The following is a 12,684-nucleotide window of genomic DNA, read 5'->3' on the forward strand; positions in this document are numbered from 1 at the left end:
CAATGTCCAGCCTGGCCTTGGGCACTGCCAGGGATCCAGGGGCAGCCCCAGCTGCTCTGGCAATTCCAGCCCAGCCCCTGCCCACCCTCCCAGCCAGCAATTCCCAGTTCCCAGTATCCCATCCATCCCTGCCCTCTGGCACTGGGAAGCCATTCCCTCTTGATCCTTTGGGCTTTCCTCATTTTTCTCCTTTGAGTTGTCCATATTTTTTTCTCTGGACTTTTTCCATATCCTGGATAACTCAGGGTGCTGTCCCTGCCAGAACAGACCTGCCCCATTCCTGGCTCTGCTTTCTCTCCTGATTTTCCACCTTTTCCCTCTCCCTTTAGCTCCCAAATTTTCCTTCCCTCTCCCTGATCCCCCTGGTTCATGCACCTTCAACGTGGAATGTTTTATTTTCTCTCTTTTTTCACTTTTTCCCTCTTGCATCCTCGCTCTGTTGACTTCCAGCCCACTCTGCATTCTCCTTCTGCCTTCCAGGCAGGAGCAGAAAGCTGGGATTTGCTGTGGGAATGTTTTAGGGGCTTCTCTGGAGCTAAAATGCCTAAAATCCGACACAGCATCTTCCCAGTGCCTCAGACTGGATTTGGGACAAACACATCCATGAATAATTCAGTCCCCCAAGACTTGGATGCTAATTTTGGGAATCCCCAGCTCCAGGATGGCCTGGAAACCCCATTTATTTTTGGTGTCACCGTGCATAGAAGGTGAATTATTCCCTTCAGTGCACACCTGAACTGAGCTGCAGCTCTGCAGAAGTTTGGGAGCGGGTGGGGGTGGGAAGAGCGGGATTTTAGGAACTGCCTCAGGCAATGTCACCGGGAGGTGACAGCAGCTGAAAGTGGAGCAGAAAACACGATGGGACTTGGCCACTGCACACGTCTGGGATCATCTTCTCTCCTGGCATTCCCAGCCTGCACCTTGTCCATGTTTCCTTACAGCTCATTGAAGGAACACCTGAGCTCCGTCCTTGTCCAAATCCGCATTATCCATCCAAAATCCGCAGCTCCACAAGAGGTGGGGGTTCCCCTCCCTAATTCCAGTTTAATCGACAACTTCCATTGAGTTCCTGCTGCAATTCCATGACAATCTTAATTATGTTCAGGAAGGAAAAATCACTAATTTGTGGTTTGACCACAGCATTTAATGTTTGTAGCAATTAATTCCCAGTATTCCCACTAAATTACACATTAAAAAAACCAGCTCATTTTGTATATGAATAGGTATTCCCAGACCTGTCATTCCCGTTAGAACAAAGGAATCTATTTCTATATTCCCCAGCCTGGCTAAGGTGTCTCTGAGTGAGGATTCTGCCGAGTTTATAACTGTCTGCAGTGAAATTCCTTTGGGAAACAGCTCAGAGAGAAGTGTGGAATCATCAGCTGCCTCCGAGGCTTGTAAATGTGTCACCTTGTTTTCCAAAGCTTGTCTTAGTGACACAGGAACAAAGCAACAGCTGGGAAAATGGAGTATTTCACTCCCACATGGATATTTCTTTGGAAAATCGGGATTTCACCAGTGATGCTGTGTTATCCAACAGTTAGCACTGGTCAGTGTGGGATCATTGCTGAAGGATTGGTTGAAAAAGTCACTTTTTTCTGCAAATATTCCATGTGGCAAAGTAGGCACAAGAGGATTTTTTGGCTAAAAAAAGCCTGGAAGAAATTGGATTTTTTCCACCATAAGCTGTCTCCAAAGTGATTCCCTCCTGGCTAATTCATGGAGATTCCAGGTAAATTGGTCTGGGAGCAGGAAGGAGCTGCAAGCAGGAAGTAGGGTTAGATTAGATGGGATATTGGGAAGAAATTCCTGGCTGGGAGGGTGGGGAGGGGCTGGGCTGGAATTGCCAGAGCAGCTGTGGCTGCCCCTGGATCCCTGGCAGTGCCCAAGGCCAGGCCGGACATTGGGGCTGGGAGCAGCCTGGGACAGTGGGAGGTGTCCCTGCCATGGCAGGGGTGGGATGAGATGGGATTTAAGGCCCTTCCCACCCAAACCAGTCTGGGATTCTCTGCTGGTCTGTGCTGTTCCCTTGGTAGAGCTGCTCCTTTGGATTTATTCTATTTATTTCTTAATATCTATTTATCATTTTTAAAATTTCTTTTGAATCAATGGCACCTTCAGGTCTCCAGAAAAGATCAAGGAAGAGACTCAAAATCAAGGAACCCTCAGATCATGGAAAGACTTTATGGAGGATCACCCAGGTTTCCTTTCCTTTATCTATTTCCATTCTTTCCTTTTTTTATACCATAAATTTTTCAGGTCCTCTCTGCCTTCACCTGTGTGTGGACAAGCCCAGCACAAAGCAAATGTGACCGAGGCCTAGACACACTAAAATGTTACAAATTAGGAATAACCTTTACAAAAACTACAGCTTTTCCCCTCAGAGATAGGAAATCTCTCATATCTGCACTTGTTTTTCTGCATGCACGTCACGAATACTTTAAATCTTTCCCGAATTCCCTCTAATCCAGTGGTTTCTGCGGGAGGCAGGCTGTGGGTGCAAGATGCAAGAGAAATGTTGCATTTTGGGCTGAATTCCTGCAGGTTTCTCACGGCTTGATCCAAGTGGGAAATGCATCCATCGGTGTCACTCCAGAGCTGGGCTTGGGGGATGTTTCATTCATGAGGCCTCTGCTGCTCCGAGGCCCTGACCACTGATAAACACATTCCGCCTCCTTGGGAAGCTTTGTTGGGAGCTCTGTTCTTTCCTTGTCTTCCCTAAAAGTCTCTCATCCAGCCCCTCTCCTGGGAGATGCCGCAATCCAAGGTTTCAGCTGAGGCAGCAGCAAATTCCAGCTTTTCTTGCAGCATTTGCAGGACTTCAGGTTCATTGCTCCAGGTTTGTTGCTCGGGGGCCTGCAGAGGATTTGCACATTCTTCGCCACGTGCTTTGCTTCCAGCCAGGAAAAGTGAGTGATTCTCGTGCTCTGGGGCTGGATCTGTGTGCTGAGCTGAGCTGGGAGCGTTGCCAGCAGTTTGCTGGGATCTGGGTTGGAATAAGTGGGATAAGCCTCACCATGAAGGTGTTCAAAGGCAGCTGGAAAAGTCCCGCTCCCAGAGGCCTCTGCAAGGCAGGAGCTCCAGGAATGCTTTGGAGAGGAGAGGGGAAGGGGTTTATAGAATCATGGAATATCCTGAGTGGGAAGGGATCCCAAGGATCATCCAGCCCAGTTCCAGGCCCTGCACAGACACCCCAACAATCCCACAAGTCCCTGGAGCATTTTCCAAATGCTCCTGGAGCTCCGGCAGGTTTGTGGATCGAGGCCTCCCCCGTGTCTCCTCTCATTGATTTGGGTCCTTCTGGATTTCCCTGGATCATCCTGCTCTCATTCCCTCTCCTGCCTGGTTTAGGTGTCCACCCTGACTCGGAGGAGCATCTCCTTTTGGAACCATCTCATGGGTCAGCACTTGTTTTTTTCCCTGTTTACAGAATCCCATAATTATTTAGTTTGGAAAAGCCCTTCCAGCCCATCGAGTCCCAGCTGTGCCTGATGCCCACCTTATCCCCAGCCCAGAGCTCTGAGTGCCACCTCCAGGAATTCCTTGGGCACCTCCAGGGATGGGCACTCCAAAGCTCCCTGGGCAGCCCCTGCCAAGGCCTGAGCACCCTTTCCATGGGGAAATTCCTGCTGCTGTGCACCCTGAGCCTCCCCTGGCCCAGACTGAGGTTGAATACGTTGATCCCCCAATTCTCTGGACTCACTAAAATCCCTTTGCCAGGCAGAAGCAGGACTGAGACGTTTTGTGGGACAAACCATATCCTGCCTCATCTATCCCAGAGAAATGGGATCTACACAAAGGGGAGGGTGGGAAAAGCAGAATTAATAGGATTATTAAAATTCCAAGGTGCAAATTGCACATTTTTTTTCCCCAAAAAACCCCATCAGGACACTGTGAGACCACAGAATTAATGGAGAATATCCTCATTAAATGAAGGGATTTATGGAAGACCACAACATTCAGCACAGATTAAAACACATTCCGAGCTGATCGTGGAGCTGTATGGAGAGCATGGAATAATCAGGGACTCGGACTGGGAAACACTGCAAAAGGAAAGAAGGAAAAGGGAATCCTGCCTGCTCCTGGAACTGCCTGGAGCTGAAGTGGTGCCCAGGAGCCCTGGACAGGAGTCAGCACAAGGAGTGACCTTCATTAGCCAAGTGCTGACTGGGCATTCCCAGGGCTGCTTTCCAACGTCTCGGAGACAGAAATGTCAGAGAAAAACCTGTGCTTGGAATAACCAGCAATTCCCAGCCTGTGGGAATGGGCTGGGTTCAGAGGAGGGTCCTGGCAGCCTGTAAATGACAGAATTTGCACTTTACTGCTGACTCCCTGGCACGTTTACTGACTGCACTTAACCTCAGCTCTCTAAGGGAAAAATGGGTGTAATAACTCCCTTTTTTCCCCAGATTCTGTCCTATCCATTGGGCTTGGAAGGATTTCATTGCAGCAATAAATGGTTTTCCTTTTTTTCCTTGTACTGGGCACATGGAGAAATTTTTGGTCTCAGATAATAAATAATTGACACGTTTGTTTTTTCCTTGCCTGGCCATTGATGTGGAGTCATTTTAGGGTGACAGAAATGGCCCTGTCTTGCTGCCAGCACCACACAGAGCTCCTTGGGATGCAGAGGTTCTGTCAGGAATCTCTCTGAGATAAATCCCCTGGAATAAGAACATGGATTAACCCGCTTATTCAGGTAGCAATGCACTAATTGCTGATAGGGAAGGAAATTGATTCCAGCCGGGATTGTCTGAGCAGCAGGATGAGGGAAGGGGAGCTGCTTTGGGAGAATTGCTGCAAATTCCCAAAGGATCTTATCAGGGCTGTCTGTCAGGATGGGGTAATGGAAGTGGAAACCTCTCTGAAGGGAGCTGGCAAAGAAAACCCTGGAATCTCCCAGGATATTGGGGGTTTTGTGCAGTCACTGCCCGGAACAATTGGAATTATTCCATAAGTTTGTGTTGTGCATTTGATTCCTCAGTTTCCACTCCATTCTGTCCAAGGAGACTTGGAGCACAAGAGCCTTTTTACGGAATCCTTTCACCCTTGAAAGCCGCAAGGCTTCCCTGTCTTCCCTATTCCCAGTGAGGAGGTCACTGGTGGTGGCAGATCTTGGACAAATCATGGAATCATGGAATGGTTTGGGGTGGAAGGGACCTTAAATTTATGTCATCCCACCCCTTTCCATGGACAGGGACAAATTCCGCTATCCTAAGTTGCTCCAAGCCCCATGTAGACACAAACAACATTCCCCAAACCCTCCCCAACCATAAACCCAAAACACTGCTGAGTTTTAAAGCTGCTTTATGCAAAAATATCAGTAAGTAATTTGAAATCTTTGTTTTGGCCATTTTATTTCTTCCACAGAAACCAAAATTTTCCGAATGACAGAAAAATGAAGGGTGAGGAAAGCAGAGTTCCATGGATGACGAGTACCCCTGGATTTTCAGGAATTCTTCATTAGATGGGGTTTTCTGGCACTGACTCATCCCCAAGATGCGCATTAAAGACAAAATGATGGGAGGATAAAGATGTGGGTGAATCATGGAATTGCTGAGGTTGGAAAAGCCCTCCACGATCGAGTCCAACCATCCCCCAGCACTCTGAGGCCACCACTGCCCCATGTCCCCAAGTGCCACATCCACAGGGATTTGAAATCCCTCCAGGGCTGGGCACTCCAAAGCTCCCTGGGCAGCCCCTGCCAAGGCCTGAGCACCCTTTCCATGGGGAAATTCCTGCTGCTGTCCACCCTGAGCCTGCCCTGGCCCAGCCTGAGGCCGTTCCCTCTCCTCCTGTCCCTGTTCCCTGCCAGCAGAGCCCGACCCCCCCGGCTGCCCCCTCCTGTCAGGGAGTTGGAGCATTCCTTATTCCCATTTTTCCAACCTTCCTGTTTCTCAAACAGATTCCAGTTTACGATCTCAAAGACCCTCTAGAATCAACAGCGCTGTCCTAGGAGCACTTATAGTCTGGTGTAAACACGAGGCTGCCTTTCATCATGGAAAATGTTGAATCTCTCTCTGCTCAGCGCCGTTTTTATCTCCTGAAATGTTTTATTTTGTGGCCTGATGGCTGAACAGCTGCTCAATTATTTCCTGCTGTCAGCAGCGACATGAAGGGATTCAGGAACTGGACATAAAACAAAATCTGGACAATGCAGGACTTGGCTCATTTGTGTAGAGCCTGCTAAGAACGAGCCCCAGCTGCACTGAGCTGTTAATTGAAGTTATTTTAATGAGGAGAGTGAAGAAAGGACCTCAGGTGCAGCAGAAATGTGGGAAAAGACTTCCTCCAGATGTTGCCAATATTTGGTGGCCTCAAAGCTTCCACCTGGAGCTTCACCCTGTGCTGGTCATGGCCTCAGCTGGCTCTGATTTGGCAATTTTGTTTGGCTTTCAGCTTGTCCCCTTCCAACTCCTACATAAATTCCTCTGGAAAAAGCCAGCTAGGGCAGGTTGGGAAGTGGGATGAGAGCAGGGTTGGCTGTGATGAGATCAGGACCAGCCTCTTGTCATCTCTGCAAGTATCAGGTTTGCTCTGTTTGTGCTTCTGCACTTTTTTCTCATATTTTTCCTGGTGTGTTCTTATTAGAGAGGAGCTAAGGAGCCTGGTAGGAATAAAAACGAAAACAGAACTTGATTATCTTCCATGGTTTCCCTCATGGAAGTTATCAGGAGCTTGCACAAAAATCCCGAGCAAGGAAAGAGCTGGATTAAAGAAAATTCTGATGTGTTGCTTGTGTCTTCCAGCTGCTCTGAACCCAGAGATCTTCCCAGGTGGGCTTGATTTATAAAAGTATAAAGCTACCTAAAAATCCTCATTTAAAAAAAAAAAAAAGTAACCAAAACCAGAACATGAAATCAATTTTCATTGCTGTTGTTGCAGTTTGCATCCCCAGGAGTTTAATTGCAGGTCAGTGGGGCTTAATTGGCTCCTGCTCCAGGCAGGCAGAAGGATTTGTGAAAACTTGAGGAGGTTCTCCAAGGTGGAGCCTCTTCCTGATTCCTCTGGAGAGGCTTGTGGGGGGTGAGAGGTGAGAAAGAAGGAATTTGGTTGTGTTTTGGTGCTGTGGTGTCCATAAACCAGGAACTTTTGGGACAAATTTCCATATTTTTGCAGGGTGTGTCACAGATTCTCCTGTAGGGAAGTAGAAGGCATTGGCTGGACTTGGAGCATGGATTTAAGTATCAGAGGAGAAACAAAAGCTCTTTACTCAGAGGGTGGGGAGGGGCTGGGCTGGAATTGCCAGAGCAGCTGGGGCTGCCCCTGGATCCCTGGCAGTGCCCAAGGCCAGGCTGGACATTGGGGCTGGGAGCAGCCTGGGACAGTGGGAGGTGTCCCTGCCATGGCAGGGGAGGCACTGGCTGGGATTGAAGGTCCCTTCCAGCCAAACCATTCCATGATTCTGGGATACCACATCCAGGATCAGAGCAGCAGCTCCTGATTTGCTCTTTTAAGCTGGGAGTTCACTATTTTTTACTTGATGGAAAGATTTCAGAAATGATGGATTCAACCTTTGCTCTGCTGCTCCTTTTTGGGGATGGTTCTGTGCAGGGCCGGAAGTTGGAGTCGCTGATCCCTGACGGTCCCTTCCAGCTCAGGTTCTCCTGGGATTCTGGGAATTGGAATGGAAATGATGGATTTTTGGAATGCAGGAAAGGCCATGCAGGGGCAGAGGTGTGATCTGGGGCTTTGTCTCATGGCTTGGCCCCACCCCAGGAGCTGCTCAGGCCAAACTCTGGGACTTAGTGGGATCTCAAAGAAGAAAACTGTGGAAAATTCTGGATTCCAAGTCCAAACCAGAGTCCCAAAGATTTCCTGGGGAGAAGCTGCAGCCAAAAGTGAGGCTTTGGTACCCTCAGGCTCCATCTGCCCCCAGAGCTGCCCTGAGTTTTAAATCCACTCCCAAATGATTCCCAAAGCTTCACCAGATGAGGATTTATTGCTCTGGGCTCATGTTCCCATCAAGAAATCCAGGATGGATGGATTTCTGGATGGCAATCTCAGCCCCTCAGGAACATTTTTGCCCCAGAATTTCCATGCCATCCCTCATTTCTCTCTGTGAAGAGAAACATTTCCACCCTGGAACATTAAAAATGAAAATTCAGTAGCTCAGGCACCCATGAAATTACCACCATTTCCTTTGCCTGCGTTACTGATTATTAGGATTTTTTGTGGGGAACCAGCAGCTTTTCCATTTCCCACTTCCCAGAATTCCCTGTCCGTGCAGTTCCATTCCACTCCAGTTTTTGTGCCCCATTTGTCGCCATGGGAACAGCTTTGCGATCCCACACCTGGGCCGTGGCATTAATGAATAAATAAGGTGGAAAGAGCACTGATGACACAAAAAAAAAAAAAAAAAAAAAACCACATTAAAAAGCTCTGCAATCAGCAGAGATAACAACAGAAAAACGCATGACGGGGAATAAATGAGAAAATTCTCCCTCGGAAAACTCTGCTCAGGTTCCTGTGTGCGAATCCGAGAGGAATTTTCATGAGGAGAAAAAGAGCTGCTGATCAGATCTTCAATTGAAAGGCTGAATTCCCATTGTGCCTACCCAATATCAGCTTCCAAAATCTCACCAAGAAAAACCCAAACCTGGAAATGACCACGAACACAAATATTTTCCTTTCCACGCTGGAATTTTTAATTTTGTTGCTGTTATTATTTGATGAAGTGAAAAGGAGCCAAGGCAGAGCCTCAGGTGAAAGTGGTTTTTTACCTTAAAAAGGGTTTTATTAGGATTGGATTTCTCCTGGTTGGGAAGGTGTCCCTGATTATGGCAGGGGGTGGAACTAGGTGCGCTTTAAGGTCCCTTTCAGCCCAAACCATCCTGGGATTTTAGGATTCCCTGCTCTCCCTCCAGCCTAGACCTGTTCCTTCTGCCAGGTATTCCAAAGTCCAACATCCAGAGCAGGAATGTGTGGGGTTCACCACAGGGAATCAGCCACTTTCCCCAGCTCTTTTTAGGGATCAAGATTCTAACTCAAGATTTTAATCAAGGTGGGAAGGATAAACCATGAACTAAAATATTTGGCAAGCTCCAACTGATGTCCCTTGGGAATGGGCAGGGATTGCAGGAAAACGTGGATATCAACAGTTCTGAAACTCAATGATACCCAAGCAGCTTCCAAGATTCCGGAATGGGCATGGAGAGCACCATGGAATTCTCTCTTCCCTGTGTTTTGTTAACAGTTAGCATTAATGAGAATCAGGTGTCCAGGAGCTCCTGCTCCCACTGTCCCAGGCTGCTCCCAGCCCCAATGTCCAGCCTGGCCTTGGGCACTGCCAGGGATCCAGGGGCAGCCCCAGCTGCTCTGGCAATTCCAGCCCAGCCCCTGCCCACCCTCCCAGCCAGCAATTCCCAATTCCCAATCTCCCATCCAGCCCTGCCCTCTGGCACTGGGAAGCCATTCCCTGTGTCCTGTCCCTCCAGGCCTTGTCCCCAGTCCCTCTGCAGCTCTCCTGGAGCCCCTTTAGGCCCTGCAAGGGGCTCGGAGCTCTCCCTGGATCCTTCCCTTCTCCAACATTTGGAATATCTCTGTATGAATATCATAGGGAATCAGTGACCCACTCTTGGAATTTGACTTTTCCGTGCTTTTTGGATGAAGGAAGGAACAGGAATGACCTTCAACTCCTGGAGGGAAACGCACTTTCCTCAAATATTTAAACAACAAGCGAATGTTGAATTATCAGTGCTGGACAGAGGGAATTCTGCAATCCGCAGGCAATTATATTAATCAAATATGCAAATATCCATATTTTATACTTCCCTTTAAAGAATCCAGCCTTGGATCCTCCTGGGAATCCTATCTCCCGGAGAGAAGACATGGGGCTTTAGTTCCTATTTAGTTCCTATTACTTTACACTCCATTTCTTTTCAAGCTCTGATTTTTCCTCCTGAGGGTTCACTGTTCTTGGATTTCTTGTGGATTTTTTCCCCAGCTTCCACAGAGACTTCACTCTCTGCCAAAGCCTCGTTCTGAGCTCCCCTGACAAGTGCCCTTGGATAAAGGAATTTGGGATTTTAGCTGGAAAGGCAAATCAAAAGTTCACTGTTTCCCTTCCTGACTCCTGCCCCACCCTTCAATCAATTCATTTCCTCCTGCTTAACAAGAGGTCCCACAGGAATCCAGGAATTTTTTTATTGCTAGGAATTTTTAATAACTCCAATTTGGCATAAAAATCTGTCAGTGATGCAGGTGAAGGCTTGGAATTTTCAGGGATTTGGGATGAGAGGAGTGTTCCCATCTCTCAAATATCCTGGCATGGAGCTTGGAAAGACCCCACTCCCTAAATTTCCTGGAAGGGACCAGCTGAGACCTTTTGTCCATGAACTTTGAGGGTAGAATCCAGCTCTTCCTGATTTTTTTCAGATAAAAACAATTAAGAAACAGGAAAACCACCTTGATTTCTTCCCTGTTTTAATATTTTCAAGGAGTCATTTCTTCCTTACCCTTCTAAATTATCTTTTTGGCATTAATTTTTGCAGCTCCACTACATCAAAAACCAAAACCTTCTGCTCGTCACAACAGCACATTCGTATAAATTAAATTTATGTGAAAAAAAAAAAAATATTCTGCTCAAAATAATAGACTTTAAGTAGAAACCTTGATGCCAAAGATATTTTAGGCTGCAAAACGATTTCTTTCCATTATTTACAGCTGAGCCGTGAGTTTGAGTTGCATAAATTCCCCACAAATATGAATTTATACAACATCCATCACAGAAGAAAAGATAAAATCGACTCATTTGACCATTATTAAAATGTGAATTATGAGCAATCCCCTCTCTCTTTTTATTGCGGTTCTTTTGTGTTTCTTAAGCCACCCAGAATTTAATAAATCTGTGAAGGACTTAATAAAGAGCAGAAGATTTATGCAGGTGCTGAGATATTCATGGAGTCTCCACTGCCCTGTGGAATTGATTTCCATGGATTCCTCATCGCCCACCCCTTTCTGTGTTTATGGAATTCACCCATTGCTTCCCAGGGCATGTCCAGGGAAGGTTCCGGGGGCACTGGTTGTGCTGGTGTGGTGTCCATCAGGTAAATCATGGATTTATGGAATGGTTTGGGTTGGAGGGACCTTAAATCCCATCCCGTTCCCACCCCGACCTCCCACTGTCCCAGGCTGCTCCAAGCCCCAATGTCCAGCCTGGCCTTGGGCACTGCCAGGGATCCAGGGGCAGCCCCAGCTGCTCTGGCAATTCCAGCCCAGCCCCTCCCCACCCTCCCAGCCAGCAATTCCCAATTCCCAGTATCCCATCCAGCCCTGCCCTCTGGCACTGGGAAGCCATTCCCTGGCTCCTGTCCCTCCAGGCCTTGGAAATCCTCCCTCTCCATCTTTCCTGCAGCTCCTTCAGGCCCTGCAAGGCCACACTGAGGTCACCCCAAAACTTCTCCTCTCCAGGCTGGACATTCCCAGCTCTCCCAGCCTTTCCTCCCAGCAGAGCTGCTCCATCCCTTGGATCATCCTGGTGCCTCCTCTGGACTCTCTCCAGCAGCTCCAGGTCCTTCCTGTGCTGGGATCCCAGGGCTGGACCCAACCCATGTGCTCAGCTGAGACATTTGAGTCACAGGAATTGAGGGGTTTTGTGTTCCAGTCCCTGCTCTCCATTGTCAGACAGTTCCTGGAAAGTATCTTCCCCTTTTTCTCCAGGAATAGCACTGTTATTTCCAAGAATAACCAGGAATGTCCGAAATTGAAATTGCCTCAATTTCACCGAGGTGCAAGAGTTGCTTTTATCCAGCAAAGAGGGGATTTGTGATGATTCACCCCCAATTTGTCACTCCTTCATTCCCCAACAGTTCCAATGGGAAGGTTTGTCCCCAAAGGAAAGAGTTTCTGTCTGAAACCACTTCCAGCAGTGCTTCCTGTTGGGATGATCCCAGCCTGCTCCTGCCTGAGACTTCTCTGGGAAGTATCCAGGGATTAGATTGGAATTGCTTGAGCCTGGAGGCTGATGAGGATCTGGGAGATCCCCTTTGGTTTTGAAATTCCGATATCTCCTTAAAACAGGAACTTCAGGGACAAACTCTGGGATTGTCCCTGAGCTCTGTGGTCTCCACAGGGAATGGCTTCCATGGATACCAAATGGATGGAGCACGTTGGCAGCAGACACTGGGAGCTCCAGCCTGGCTCCACTGCCCAGTGCTTTGGCCCTTCTGACCAAGTGTTCACAGAATTGCGGGATCACTGAGCTTGGAAAAGCCCTCCAAGGTCACTGAGTCCCAGCTGTGCCCGATGCCCACCTTGTCCTCAGCCCAGAGCTCTGAGTGCCACCTCCAGGAATTCCATATTATTTCTTCCACAGAAACCAGAATTTTAGGAATGACAGAAAAATGAAGGGTGAGGAAAGCAGAGTTCCATGGATGACGAGTACCCCTGGATTTTCAGGAATTCTTCATTAGATGGGGTTTTCTGGCACTGACTCATCCCCAAGATGCGCATTAAAGACAAAATGATGGGAGGATAAAGATGTGGGTGAATCATGGAATTGCTGAGGTTGGAAAAGCCCTCCACGATTGAGTCCAACCATCCCCCAGCACTCTGAGACTGCCCCATGTCCCCAAGTGCCACATCCACAGGGATTTGAAATCCCTCCAGGGATGGGCACTCCAAAGCTCCCTGGGCAGCCCCTGCCAAGGCCTGAGCACCCTTTCCATGGGGAAATTCCTGCTG

This window comes from Corvus hawaiiensis, chromosome 6, assembly GCF_020740725.1.
Source record: "Corvus hawaiiensis isolate bCorHaw1 chromosome 6, bCorHaw1.pri.cur, whole genome shotgun sequence".
Classification (NCBI taxonomy): domain Eukaryota; kingdom Metazoa; phylum Chordata; class Aves; order Passeriformes; family Corvidae; genus Corvus; species Corvus hawaiiensis.